The sequence below is a fragment of the Pseudophryne corroboree genome, chromosome 3 (genome assembly GCF_028390025.1).
Source record: "Pseudophryne corroboree isolate aPseCor3 chromosome 3, aPseCor3.hap2, whole genome shotgun sequence".
Lineage (NCBI taxonomy): Eukaryota > Metazoa > Chordata > Amphibia > Anura > Myobatrachidae > Pseudophryne > Pseudophryne corroboree.
In genome coordinates, this window is record NC_086446.1 from 214,164,473 (window position 1) to 214,177,903 (window position 13,431).

The 13,431-nt window shown below is 40.0% G+C and overlaps 1 pseudogene; it reads right to left on the bottom strand.

Moving 5' to 3' along the window:
- Positions 1 to 10,871: 10,871 nt before the first annotated feature.
- LOC134897405 (5S ribosomal RNA) lies at positions 10,872 to 10,989 on the bottom strand (annotated as a pseudogene).
- Positions 10,990 to 13,431: the final 2,442 nt, after the last annotated feature.

Here is a 13,431-nt window from a genome sequence, read left to right on the forward strand (position 1 = left end):
GCAAAATTAAATTTTATTTTGTCCTGGGACTTAGAGGTCATCTTCGTCACTGTTGAAATTAACTTTTTATCATCATTGTCACTGGCATTATCCTTCTCATCACTGACTGTCATCTTCTTCCCCCAATATTAGTTCATCCCCATTAAAATCTAGACTTGCATACTTATTTTTAAAAGGATGATAACTATAGTGTTCCTCAAACAATCTGTAGTTCATTCTGATGAACACCAATTTCTCTAAATGTTTGGTTATTACCTTCCCATGTCGATCATTCACAATGTTTCCTACTGTGCTAAATAATCTTTGAGTACACACTTGAGGGAGGGCTGCTTAAGTACTCCATAATGTGTACAAACTGCTCAAAATTCCTTCTTTCCTTCTCTAAATTCCATTGGACACTCTATGAAGTTAATTAGGACATTGGTAAAAAAAAAGAATTTATCCATAATTCTGCTAGCAGACACTGCATCACAATGATATGCAGCAGAGTTGTTACTGTCAAAATTGGCCATTTAATTTAAGCCTGCCTAAATGTTATAAGAACCTTTTAATTCATTGTCTATAAATCTTTGTGAAAAAGTTGTTTCTCTGGAATTATTATTCTTATTATTATTACTACTACTACTAGCAGCAGTAGTACAAGATGAAATTGAGGATGTGATAGCTGAGGTTTGGTTTGTCAACTTTCTCACAATAATCTTATTAAAGTCTTATTATCCCCATAATTTGACAAAACAAGACACAACATTGGACTTAAACCTAGGATGAAGTATGGTTGACATAATGTAGACATAATTTTGCAAGTTCTTGCACGTGCATGGGTCATTGCAAAGGGAATGTATAGACCAACATATTTTGCAGAATAAGCCAGAAAATTCCCAAGTACAATAGTGAACAGTGTTGTTCCCATAGTCATATGTATAAAATGCATAATGTCCATATGAAGATCACGTGATTCATAAGGCTTCACTCCAATAGATGTTCTCACATATAGGTAGTCTCATGGGTGATCACAACATATATAAGAGAAAAAAGAAAATGCAACAAATAGTGTAATATGTTCTAAATATCCCACAACATATGTGTATATCCAATGCATACCCAACTCACAATATATTGTGTGAGACTCCACACATAAAGGTATCTTTGATAGGTTATGAAATCCCACAGGTAAGGGTGCGTACCATACTCACTCGTGGTCAGGCTGAAAGACTTGCATCTGGGTATATTTGTGGGGTATAATCCTGCAACCCCTCCTCCATACATTAACAGGGTAAGTATGAGATTAAAACTAATTTAATGATAAAATATATACACTGCACGAATACAGCTTTGAGGATGGGTATTTGCAAACTATTTCAGCCATCAGCCAAAAACAGCATGCAGTAAGATCTCTTTCACAAATCCAGCCTCAAGCAGTAACCCATGGTATGTAATGCCTGCACTCTCCAACGTGTTTTGACCCGCCGAGGGTCTTTATCAAGGAACAAGAGTGCTTGCTACAAGAGGGTATTTAAACCCACCCACTGAAAATTCAAGTCTACGGAGATCCCGTTCAGATTATGTGTCACCATTGAAACATTAGTCAACATCACCATGTCACCATGGTAGCCTCCAACTGACTCATAGATGCACACAGAGTCCACACACCTTCCGTAACCTCACATCCGGTATTGGTAACCAAGGCAACCGTGACACCATAGCTTCCGCTGTCTGCACTGATTGCCATGGTAACCCAATTTGGGAGAAGATGGATATCTCTCTCAACTGAACAACAATCTGTACACTGGAGGCTGCAGTTGTGAATAAAAAACCCCCACATAAAACCATACAAATTCATCAGATTATAAAAACCACTGTAATTCAAATTCATGATTAAGACCCTCAGATACCATAGAATTTAAATTAAAAATCCACTTCATTTCACACTTAGATAATCTAGTATCTCTATTGCTGTTGCACCACTGATCTGAGAGACTCTATACTCAAGAAAGCTATAATATGATCAGTGGAACAGTAATGTTTTTCCTTAAAATGGAGGGAAAAGGGATTGGTAACAGTCCCTTCCTGATGTTGCGCACATGTTCAGCCCATCTAATTTTAAAGTTCTGCTAGATTTCCCTATATACAGTTTATTACAGGAACACTGAATTGCATATATGCAGTACTTACTGTTACATGTAATAAATTGACAGATTTTAAATTCCTTTCCATTCCAATTAAATGCAGTCAACTTTTTTGTACTTGAAGGACAACTCTTACACATACTGCAATCCCCTCATCTATGAAACTGTTTATTCCTAACAGTAACTCCTTTGGGTTTATCAACATAGGCACTAGCAGTCAATTTGCCCTTCAAATTACGTGCTCTCCTGTTTAAAATTGTTAGTTTATCAGGTAAAATTGTTGTAAGAACTGGATATTTCTTAAGTAGATACCAGTTCTTTCTAAAAACATTCTCAATAAGTTTATGATGACTATTATATTCAGTACTGAAGGATAGATTGAATAGTTTGACTGGTTTTTATCCACTTCGTTAACGCTTAGCAAGTCTACCCTGTTAATCGTAGACACTTTTTCCAGTATAGTCTGAAGTTGCTTAGGTTTATAGCCCTTCTGAATGAACTTGTTGTTCATTATATTAGCTTCCCTCATCTAGTATTCATCAGTAGAACAGTTATGCCTAATTTGAGTAAATTGGCTCATAGGGACATTGGTGAGCCACCTAGAGTGATTATTATTATTATTATTATTATTATTACTACCAGTTATGTATATAGTGCACACATATTCCGCAGAGCTTTACAGTGAATATTTGGCCATTCACATCAGTCCCTGCCCCAGTGGAGCTTACAATCTATATTCTCTACCACATGTACATGTGCACACATTCATACTAAGGTTAATTTTTTTTGTTTGGATCCTAATGACCTACCAGTATATTTTTGGATTGTGGGAGGAAACCGGAGTACCCGGAGGAAACCCACGCAAGTACGGGGAGAATATACAAACTCCGCACAGGTAGAGCCATGGTGGGAATCGAACCCATGACCTCAGTGCTGTGAAGCAGTAATGCTAACAATTACACCATCAGTACTGTTGGTTTGGGTATATACAGTGGATTCAATCTGGTTATCCATAATTTATATATTTAAATTAAAAAAATTGATGGCAGTCTTGCTATGATTGAAATTTAACTTATTTCCCTAATTCATTATTATTCAAATAAGTACATAAACACTCTAAGTCACTAAGGTCTCCCTTCCAAATGAAAAGAACATCATCTATGTACCACCACCAGATGGCCAGGATCGCCCCCCAGCCATGACCCCCCCCCACACTGTGTCCTCCTCCCATCTAGGCATGAAGCGGTTCACATAGCTAGGGGCAAATGTGGTCCCCATGGTGGTACTGACCTCTTTATTGTAATAATCTCCATTAAAATTAAAATAATTATTATGTAAAATAAAGGCAGTACCATTCATTATAAATTCACACAATTCCGCCTCCAAATCAGTTGTGGCCAATGCTTGCCTAACTGACTCAATCCCATCAGTATGTTTTATAATAGTGTTTAGAGATGTTACATCCCCTGTTACCAGGAACATATCATTAGTCCAAGAAATTTTGCAGGATCACTTACTTTCATCATATCCTGCTTCAGCTTCTCTAAATGCTTTTTGAGTAGATTAATTAGGAGTGTGACTTTAAGTGACTTTTCAGACTGTCAGTGTCAGAACTCCTTCAGTTTGTTACACTTTCAAATGTAATTAGTAGCTTACATACTATTGATGCTCATCTTAACTGCCATGCGGCATGTTGCATCATGGTATACTGTATGGTGTGCCAGGCTGTGACTATTCACAACAGGTGATCACTTCATTGATTCCTTTAGGCCACAGGTTCTCAAACTCGGTCCTCAGGACCCCACACGGTGCATGTTTTGTAGGTAACCCAGCAGGTGCACAGGTGTATTAATTACTCACTGACACATTTTAAAAGGTCCACAGGTGGAGTTCATTATTTCACTTGCGATTCTGTGAGGAGACCTGCAAAACATGCACTGTGTGGGGTCTTGAAGATAGAGTTTGAGAACCTATGCTTTAGGCTATCCCAATTTACATTTAATATGCTAATATTTTTGCATGTCTATGACCAATACATTGCCTCAGCCTGGTGTGTCACAATGATAACAGCATTGTACATAATCAGCACTGCTTTGATTTATTTATTTTTCTTGCATTTATTTGAGATTTCAATATTGCTAGATGACACATGACCTCTACCTGATGCATTCTAGACTGAAGCGCACAGGTACTGCACATGACCTACATGGTTTCAGCAACAATACACATCAAAATTCTGGTGGTGTGTAAATCACACAACTTCATCATTTTTCTCCAGTAGGGGGTACATTGTTCCTGCCTGATGCTTTCCAGTTTGGAACACATACCGTAGTCAATAAATATGCACTACTCAGCTCTGACTACTGTATGTATATACATCAAACTTTGTGTGGACATTGCAGATTGCTTTAAACTTATTCTGACCCACATTCTGCTGTTTTATAGCAGTTATGCTTGTTTTTAATACAAAATTAGTTTAAGCACAGTCACAGTTTTACTTTGCTTTTTGATAGTTTTTGTTCCTTTCTTGTGACCAGTACATGTGTTCCAATGTGGAACAGAGTAATTGGGAGCATTTTTCCCAGGTGTCTTGGTCCAAGTACAGGGGCCAGGTGAAGTTTTGTGGTAATGGCTGTCCTACCTCTGCCACATGGCTGCCACACTTGATGATGCTTCCATGCCGGAATATCCTGAGGATAAATTTGCTTTATATCATCATTAGACTGAAGAGTGCCCTCCATGCTGTAATTACAGGGTAATCATTATATTTATGCACTGCCTCAGGACTGAACCTTAATAAGCACACTAGCTTTTATTACGGATTTGGATGAGAGTGCAGAGATATTATATATATTCTATCTATCTATCTATCATCATCATTCCATTTAAAACTGTTTTACCTTCAGTAATTAATCAAGTTGCAGGTAGCTTGCTATTTTTGTTGAAACATCTTCTTAAAGTATAAAATCCACTTTGGTATCTGAAATTTATCTAAGCTATTCAAAAACACACTTATTTTAACCCTCCTTGCTATTACATAATATTTTAATAATAGTCTTATTACAATTACCATAAAGTATATAATCATGTACTATATCTAAAACTGTTTTGTAAAACAGATGTTCACTGTTTTCACATTTGCATGATGAATTTTACTTGTACTAAGACAGTATGATAACATAATACATATATAGCAGAAAATAATGGAGGTGATTGAGTGCAGCGAGAGAGAGACGTCCTAAACAATCCCATTGGAAGGGTCCATACTACTAACCACCAAGCCGATAATCATGTACAAGGTGAACTATTGCTTCCAGGATTTAAATCCAATCTTAATTGCAAACAGTCATAACAATGGAGCCAAGCCACTTTATTTGATAAATTACCTATGCTATAAGTCCTATGACATTTTATTATCTGTTGCAAGAGTATTATCACATATATGTACATTGTGCGTGATAGAATTACAAGAAACAACTTTTTTCTGATATTTTTTCTGATATAAAATATTGCAGTGTTTGAGCGGTTTTCTTTATAAGTTTTTTTTTTTCAGTTTACACAGTAACAGTCCAACCTGCTAATATTAACTACTGTAGCTAGGGATGGATTTCCCACTAGTCACATAAGGCATGTGCCTAGTGGTGGCAATTGCTGGGTGAATTTTTTTTGTCATTATGACTTTTTTTTCATTATTTTATTTATCAAATGATGGGAATGGGACAATGGGCAGGAAGTGGTAGTAGGGTGAGGTTGGGGCATCTGTACTGGCCTCAAAATGAAGGAGGCAATGACGTGATGGGAAGCATCCGTCAGTAATGTGCCTAGGAGCGCCCTGACCCTCTACCCTTTACTGTAGCCAAACACATACTGTAGCCAGTATTTCACATACTTGAGACCTATGCACAATTATTATACCATAAATTATTTTATAATGAATCCCCCTTACTGTGGTATTTCAATGATTAAGAACACGGGTATTTATAAAGTGACAAATTTTACTTATTAAATGGCAGGGCTGTGCTGAACAGTTAAGGGTTATTTATTTGTTTATAGGGTTTTCAACATGTTATGTTGCTACAGAATTGGGTCCTTAAATAAAACTGTATCACAATGGGTCGATTCTACAGGGTTTTGTACAGTAAGGCAGATAGATATTTTTTAACCTCTACTCTTCATGTTACTGTGAGGGCTTTGTTCTCAATGACCACTATCTGTTCTGAAACCGAGAGCAGGTGTAGTCTACAAGTTAAAACTAAGAATGCTGTTTCCCTGTAGTTTGATTATTATGTTCTAATATTTGCTTTATGCTTGCAAAAGTAAATACAATTAAATAAAAGGGAGATAATGTAAACACAATTAGATAGGGTAAGTAGACACTGTTATACCTTATTATTCAAACACTGCAAAGAAATATTGGTCAAATGAATACATTTAGTTTTTTCATCTTTTATTTTTTCTGGGGCTGCAAAGAGAGTCCATACCATCTATTACTGCTGCTGCCATGCCTTTGCATGTCACACATACAGTACTGTATAACTTTGAGAAGAAAGAGAGAAATTTATCTTTACAGCCATTTCACTTCTGTGCTTTGGCCACTTCTTTGTGTATTCTTTTGTCAGTTCAGCATTTTTTTTTCTTTCTTCTTACTGATGCCTCTGTATGCTTTACATTCTGTATAACATTGGGAATGAAAGGCCAAGAATGTGTTTTTCAAAGCATCTCACTTACTCTTTTTGGCCATTTTAGTGTACACTCTTTGATAAATTCAGCATGTTTTCTTCTTTGTTCTTATTGCCACTTATATGCCTTTGGAGGCTACACATGCTGTAAATCATTAAAATTGTAGGAGGAATTATGAATTAATGTTTTAATTTACTGATGGGATTTGGCTAGTTTGGTGAACAGTATTTTCTATTCCAAAACAACCATCCAATTAGGCAATTGTCTGCCTGTATGTTTTATACGTGTCATAATCTTATTTTAAATTGACACATGTTTGTGCTGCACCTCTGTCAATAATTTTAACCAACCAGGTTGCTGCATCCTGTGGCCAATATTGGTGAAAATAATGACAGTTGTGACTAGAATATTCAATGTAATCCCCCTTTAGTCTTGGAGCAGAGAATCTCTCTTGAGCTCTCTGGATTGCGCTACTTCAATCCCATGAGCTACATATTGCAGGGTTGTGTTTTACCTAGTGATGTGCACCGGACATTTTTCGGGTTTTGTGTTTTGGTTTTGGATTCGGTTCTGTGGCCGTGTTTTGTATTCGGAAGCGTTTTGGCAAAACCTCCCTTAAAAAATTTTGTCGGATTCGGGTGTGTTTTGGATTTGGGTGTTTGTTTTTTTCAAAAACCCCTCAAAAACAGCTTAATCATAGAATTTGGGGGTAATTTTGATCCCATAGTATTATTAACCTCAATAACCATAATTTCCACTCATTTCTAGTTTATTCTGAACACCTCACAATATTACTTTTAGTCCTAAAATTTGCACCGAGGTCACTGGATGACTAAGCAAAGCGACCCAAGTGGCCAGCACAAACACCTTGCCCATCTAGGAGTTGCACTGCAGTGTCAGACAGGATTGCACTTAAAAAAAATTGGCCCCAAACATCACATGATGCAAAGATAAATAAAAAAAGGTACAAGATGGAATTGTCCTTGGGCCCTCCCACCCACCCTTATGTTGTATAAACAGGACATGCACACTTTAACAAACCCATAATTTCAGCGACAGGGTCTGCTACATGACTGTGGCTGAAATGACTGATTGGTTTGGGCCCCCACCAAAAAAGAAGCAATCAATCTTTCCTTGGCTTTACAGAGGCAAGATGTCCACCTCCTCCTCATCATCCGATTCCTCACCCCTTTCACTTTGTACATCCCCCTCCTCACAGAGTATTAATTCGTCCCCACTGGAATCCACCATCACAGCTCCCTGTGTACTTTCTGGAGGCAATTGCTGGTAAATGTCTCCACAGAGGAATTAATTATAATTCATTTTGATAAACATCATCTTCTCCACATTTTCTGGAAGTAACCTCCTACGCCGATCACTGACAAGGTCACCGGCAGCACTAAACACTCTTTCGGAGTACACCCTAGAGGGGGGGCAACTTAGGTTAAAATAAAGCCAGTTTGTGCAAGGGCCTCTAAATTGCCTCTTTTTCCTGCCAGTATATGTATGGACTGTCTGACATGCCTACTTGGATGCTGTCACTCATATAATCCTCCACCATTCTTTCAATGGTGACAGAATCATATGCAGTGACAGTAGACGACATGTCAGTAATCGTTGGCAGGTCCTTCAGTCCGGACCAGATGTCAGCTATCGCTCCTGACTGCCCTGCATCACCGCCAGCAGGTGGTTTTGGAAATGTTATCCTTTTCCTGGCAGCTCCAGTGGTGGGAGAAAATTAAGTAGCCACCTCTTCCCATCAAGTGTTGGGAAGGTCAGGCATCGTAACCGACACAATTGGACTCTCCTTGGGGATTTGTGATTTAGAAGAATGCACAGTTCTTCGCTGTGCTTTTGCCAGCTTAACTCTTTTCATTTTTCTAGCGGGAGGATGAGTTCTTCCATCCTCATGTGAAGCTGAACCACTAGTCATGAGGAACATAGGAGAGGGCCTTAGCCGTTCCTTGCCACTCCGTGTCGTAAATGGCATATTGGCAAGTTTATGCTTCTCAGACGCTTTTAATTTAGATTTTTGGGTCATTTTACTGAACTTTTGTTTGTTGGATTTTACATGCTCTCTACTATGACACTGGGCATTGGCCTTGGCAGACGACGTTGATGGCATTTCATCATCTCTGCCATGACTAGTGGCAGCAGCTTCAGCACTAGGTGGAAGTGGATCTTGATCTTTCCCTATTTTACCCTCCAAATTTTTGTTCTCCATTTTTTAATGTGTGGAATTATATGCCAGTAATTATCTGGAATTAGGTGGCAGTAATGACTGGAATTAGAAATCCACTAGATAGATACCAGATACCACTGTGACTGGAATGATGATGACCTATGCACAGTGACAGGACACTACCACAGCACCCTACAGCAGCAAGATGCAGCACAAGACACTGGACTTTTAGTCACCACAAATGCAGCACTGACACTGAGCACAGATATTAAGCACTGTTCAGGATACTAAAAGTGACACAAAGCTGCAAGATACAGCAATGGACTACTGCACTGTACTACTATATACTGGTGGTCACCACAATGCAGCACTGTACTACTATATACTGGTCACCGCAATGCAGCACAGATATTGAGCACTGATCAGGAAAATATAACTGAGTCTGACATGGAGCTGCAAGATACAGCAATGGACTACTGTACTGTACTACTATATACTGGTGGTCACCACAATGCAGCACTGTACTACTATATACTGGTCACCACAATGCAGCACAGATATTGAGCACTGATCAGAAGAATAGAACGGAGTCTGACACGGAGCTGCAAGATACAGCAATGGATTACTGTACTCTACTACTATATACTGGTGGTCACAACAATGCAGCACTGTACTACTATATACTGGTCACCACAATGCAGCACAGATATTGAGCACTGATCAGGAGAATAGAACTGAGTCTGACACGGAGCTGCAAGATTCAGCAATGGCCTACTGTACTGTACTACTATATACTGGTGGTCACCACAATGCAGCACACTGAGCACAGATATTGAGCTTTTCAGGCAGAGAACGTAGCCACGTCCTCTCCGCTCAATCGACAATGTGCGAGTGAAAATTGCGGCAATGCGCATCTCTTTATATGGAATCTGAATCTCACGAGAATCTGACAGTGGGATGATGACATTTCCCCCCGTTCGGTATTACGTGTTAGGCGGGAAGAACCGAGGCTGCCTCAGACCCGTGTAAACCACGTGAAGTTCGAGGGGGTTCGGATCTCGATGAACCGAACCCGCTCATCTCTAGTTTTACCTACTTCTTTGTTTAAGGATCTTAAAACATTGGATTACAATACACATTCTAATAAAGGTGATTGCATAAGCTGGTGAGCCACCCTGTCTGGCCAGTTTACTGTTGAAAAATAGGGATAAACAAAAAGGACAATGGTACCTTAACTGACTCAACCTTTGATACAGTGTAACACAGAACATACTGTGACACAAGTGCATATAATATAATATTAAGGCTGATTCACACACAGTATGGGGTGAGCAGGAGCATGCTATGGGGAATGAACAAACAGACAAAGTGAATGTATAGGGGATATGGGAATAAAAAGTACATATTTGATGTGGTAAATGAGGTATAACTCTATTAATTGTCACTGATTTCTCATTTACTCACAGATACCAGGCTAAAAGGCTTCAAAAAGTGAGGCACTAGACTAGAGTTATAATATTGTAAGATTAAAATATGGCTGGTATAACTGAAACCTCATAAAAGAGAGTTGTGGATCCGCACCAGCCATAGAATTTTTTTTAACAATAAATATACAATAACCAATATATAGACTGTTGACATTAATATAAAACAGTATTTGATTGGTGGTGCTCCCAATTGTTTTGTAGATAAGACTACAATTGAAAGTGGGAGAGACAGACAAAAAAAAACACTATAACAACTGAAAGGAATCCGACTGACCATTGAGTGATTGCAGCTACAGTATGTGATATTTTAATTCACAACATGTGGTAGTATCAGTAACAGCACAAAGGGATAGGTCATATAGCAGTGGATATAGACTGATGATTTTCTTGAAAAATTGCCCACAGTACCTAGTATTCCAAGGTGGTTTCCCATCCAAGTAATGACCAGGTCTTACCTGCTTAGCTTCCGAGATCAGACAAGATCGGGCATATTCAGGATAGTATGGCTGTGGGCAGTAAATTCAAGAATGGAGAATTAGAAACACTTCTGCTTTCTGTACTTGACAAAGGTCAAGTTTTGGAAAACCCTGCATGTGTCTTTCCAAATGAGAGAGTGTGAATATAACACTTCTGCTTTCTGTTGTGACATTGTGTAATTTTGCTTCAGCCAGAGCAACTGTCAACCAGATGAGAGAGTGTTAGGGTGGGGACAGTGAAAGACAGTTTGTAGGCAAGTGGAGACACTTCTGCTTTCTGTTGTGATAGTAAATCAATCTCTGAAAACAACCATCATGCTTGAGTCAGTATAGCTATCAGCCAGATGAGAAAGTGTTGGAAATGAAATACTAAGAATCAGTATCCGTGGTGGTGTCAGTGACAAAACCAAAGGTCATAGAGCAGTAGATATACAGTAGACTGATGGTTTTCTTGAAAAATTGCCCACAGTACCTAGTATTCCTTGGTGGTCTCCCATCCAAGTACTGACCAGGCCTTACCTGCTTAGCTTTTGAGTTAGAACAGGATCGGACATATCATACCCTGGAGGAAGCGTTATGCTTAAACCAGAATCACTGTCAACCAGGTGATTAAGTGTTAGAATTTGTAGTTAATGATTGCTTCTCTGCCTCTCTGAGCCTATAGTGCTATAAGATATGTGCTACAACCGGCTGCCGTTGCCACTGATGCTGTAATGTACTGCTGATGCCAACCCACAGGGAGCCACAACATTGAAGGCACTCTTATGCGAATTATGCAACCATATTCCACATCGTCGACTTGACCTCAAGGAATCTAAGCTTCTCGATGCTGATTGAGTGATGCCCAAGAACAAGAAATCTTCTCAAAAGACCGGCACATCAACTCCGCGGGGGAACATGTCGCAGTCCGCTATGAGATCCTTTTTACAATCCACCTCGCCCGCTTTAGCAGACAACCCTCCTGCTGCAACCTCCCCCATTCCCCCGCAGGCCTCTCACCCATCCCCTCCAAGTGCAGACGTACCACATGCTCGCTCCCCGGGAGGTAGGGATCTACAAGATATCTTAGCCTACATGAAAAATCTACCCACTAAACAAGATCTGCAAGACACAGTGAGACGTGAACTGGCTGCTATGAGACAGGATATTTCCCACATCTCTGATCGGATGTCGAGCTTGGAGGATCACCAGGTTTCTTCCGACACATTCCAAAAGTCATTGACGACCGTCATCGACACCCAATCTTCGGAGATCCACTCCCTTCAAACACGGTTAACATATTTGGATAACAGAGGTAGGAGAAACAATATCCGTGTGTTGGGTCTGCCGGAGGATGACCCTCAAACAGGCCTGATCGACGCTCTTACGAAGATCTTCAACGAGATCCTGGGTAATGACCCCAATGATACCATCACTTTCGATAGGGCTCATCGAGCTCTGAAACCCAGAGGTCTCTCCGCAGACAGACCACGTGATGTCATCTGCAGACTGCATTATTTTTCCCAGAAAGAGGACATTATGCGCAAAGTTTGCCAACTCGATGGAGTTGATTTCAACGGTTCCGCGATCCAGATCTACCAAGACTTGTCCTGGCATACACTCCAACAACGGAAAGCCCTCAAGCCCCTAACGGATGAACTCCGTAAACGCCAATTGAAATACCGCTGGGGCTTTCCCTTTAATCTCCAAGTCTCCTTATCGGGGAAAACCCACACCCTCAACTCCTACTCAGATCTCCCTGAGTTCTGTACGGGACTTGGCATACCGAAACCTGACTTGCGCGACTGGGACTTCCCTACTCCAGAGCTACCATCTCTCCAACCCCTGAATACAGGAGCACCCTGGCAGGTGGTGCGGAAGGCTGGGAGGAAGAGCTCCAGTGGACCCTCCTCCGACAAAGACTCACGTGTTACCTGATTGATAACCTGAGATTTCCTGTTTGTTCTTGTTCTCCTTAAATTATCTCTCTAGGTTACAGCGTGATACTATTTCTAGGATACAGCATGATATCATTTCTCACCACTGATGAACCTTCATGTGATATCTCGCTGTCACCGGGGCTCCGCCCCCCCCAATATGTCTTGGGCCGTTGATTGTTATTTCCTGTTCCCTGATTACGAGATTTCTTGCATCCTACCACTCGAAGATTTCTCCATGTTAACGAGGTTTACAGTTTATTGTTTACAATTAGTTAAATCTATGCATGTATAATGATTACTGCACTATTTTTTCTCATTTTCATTATGCCTTTGGCGGTGGCTCCCTCATCCGCCCCACACCCGCTCCTGGCTGTTTGGCCTCTTGGGTTCCCAATCCTTAGATGGATCGGTTACTCCATTGCGGGTTTTTTGATTGTTATTGTTGTTTTCTCTCCATGCTCTGTCCCTTTCTTTTTCCCTCCTATTGTTAGGATCTCCTGTTCTGTGCTGCCACGTCGCCATGGCAACCGGGAGGCAAGTGTTAGCGAAGTAACCTGAGCG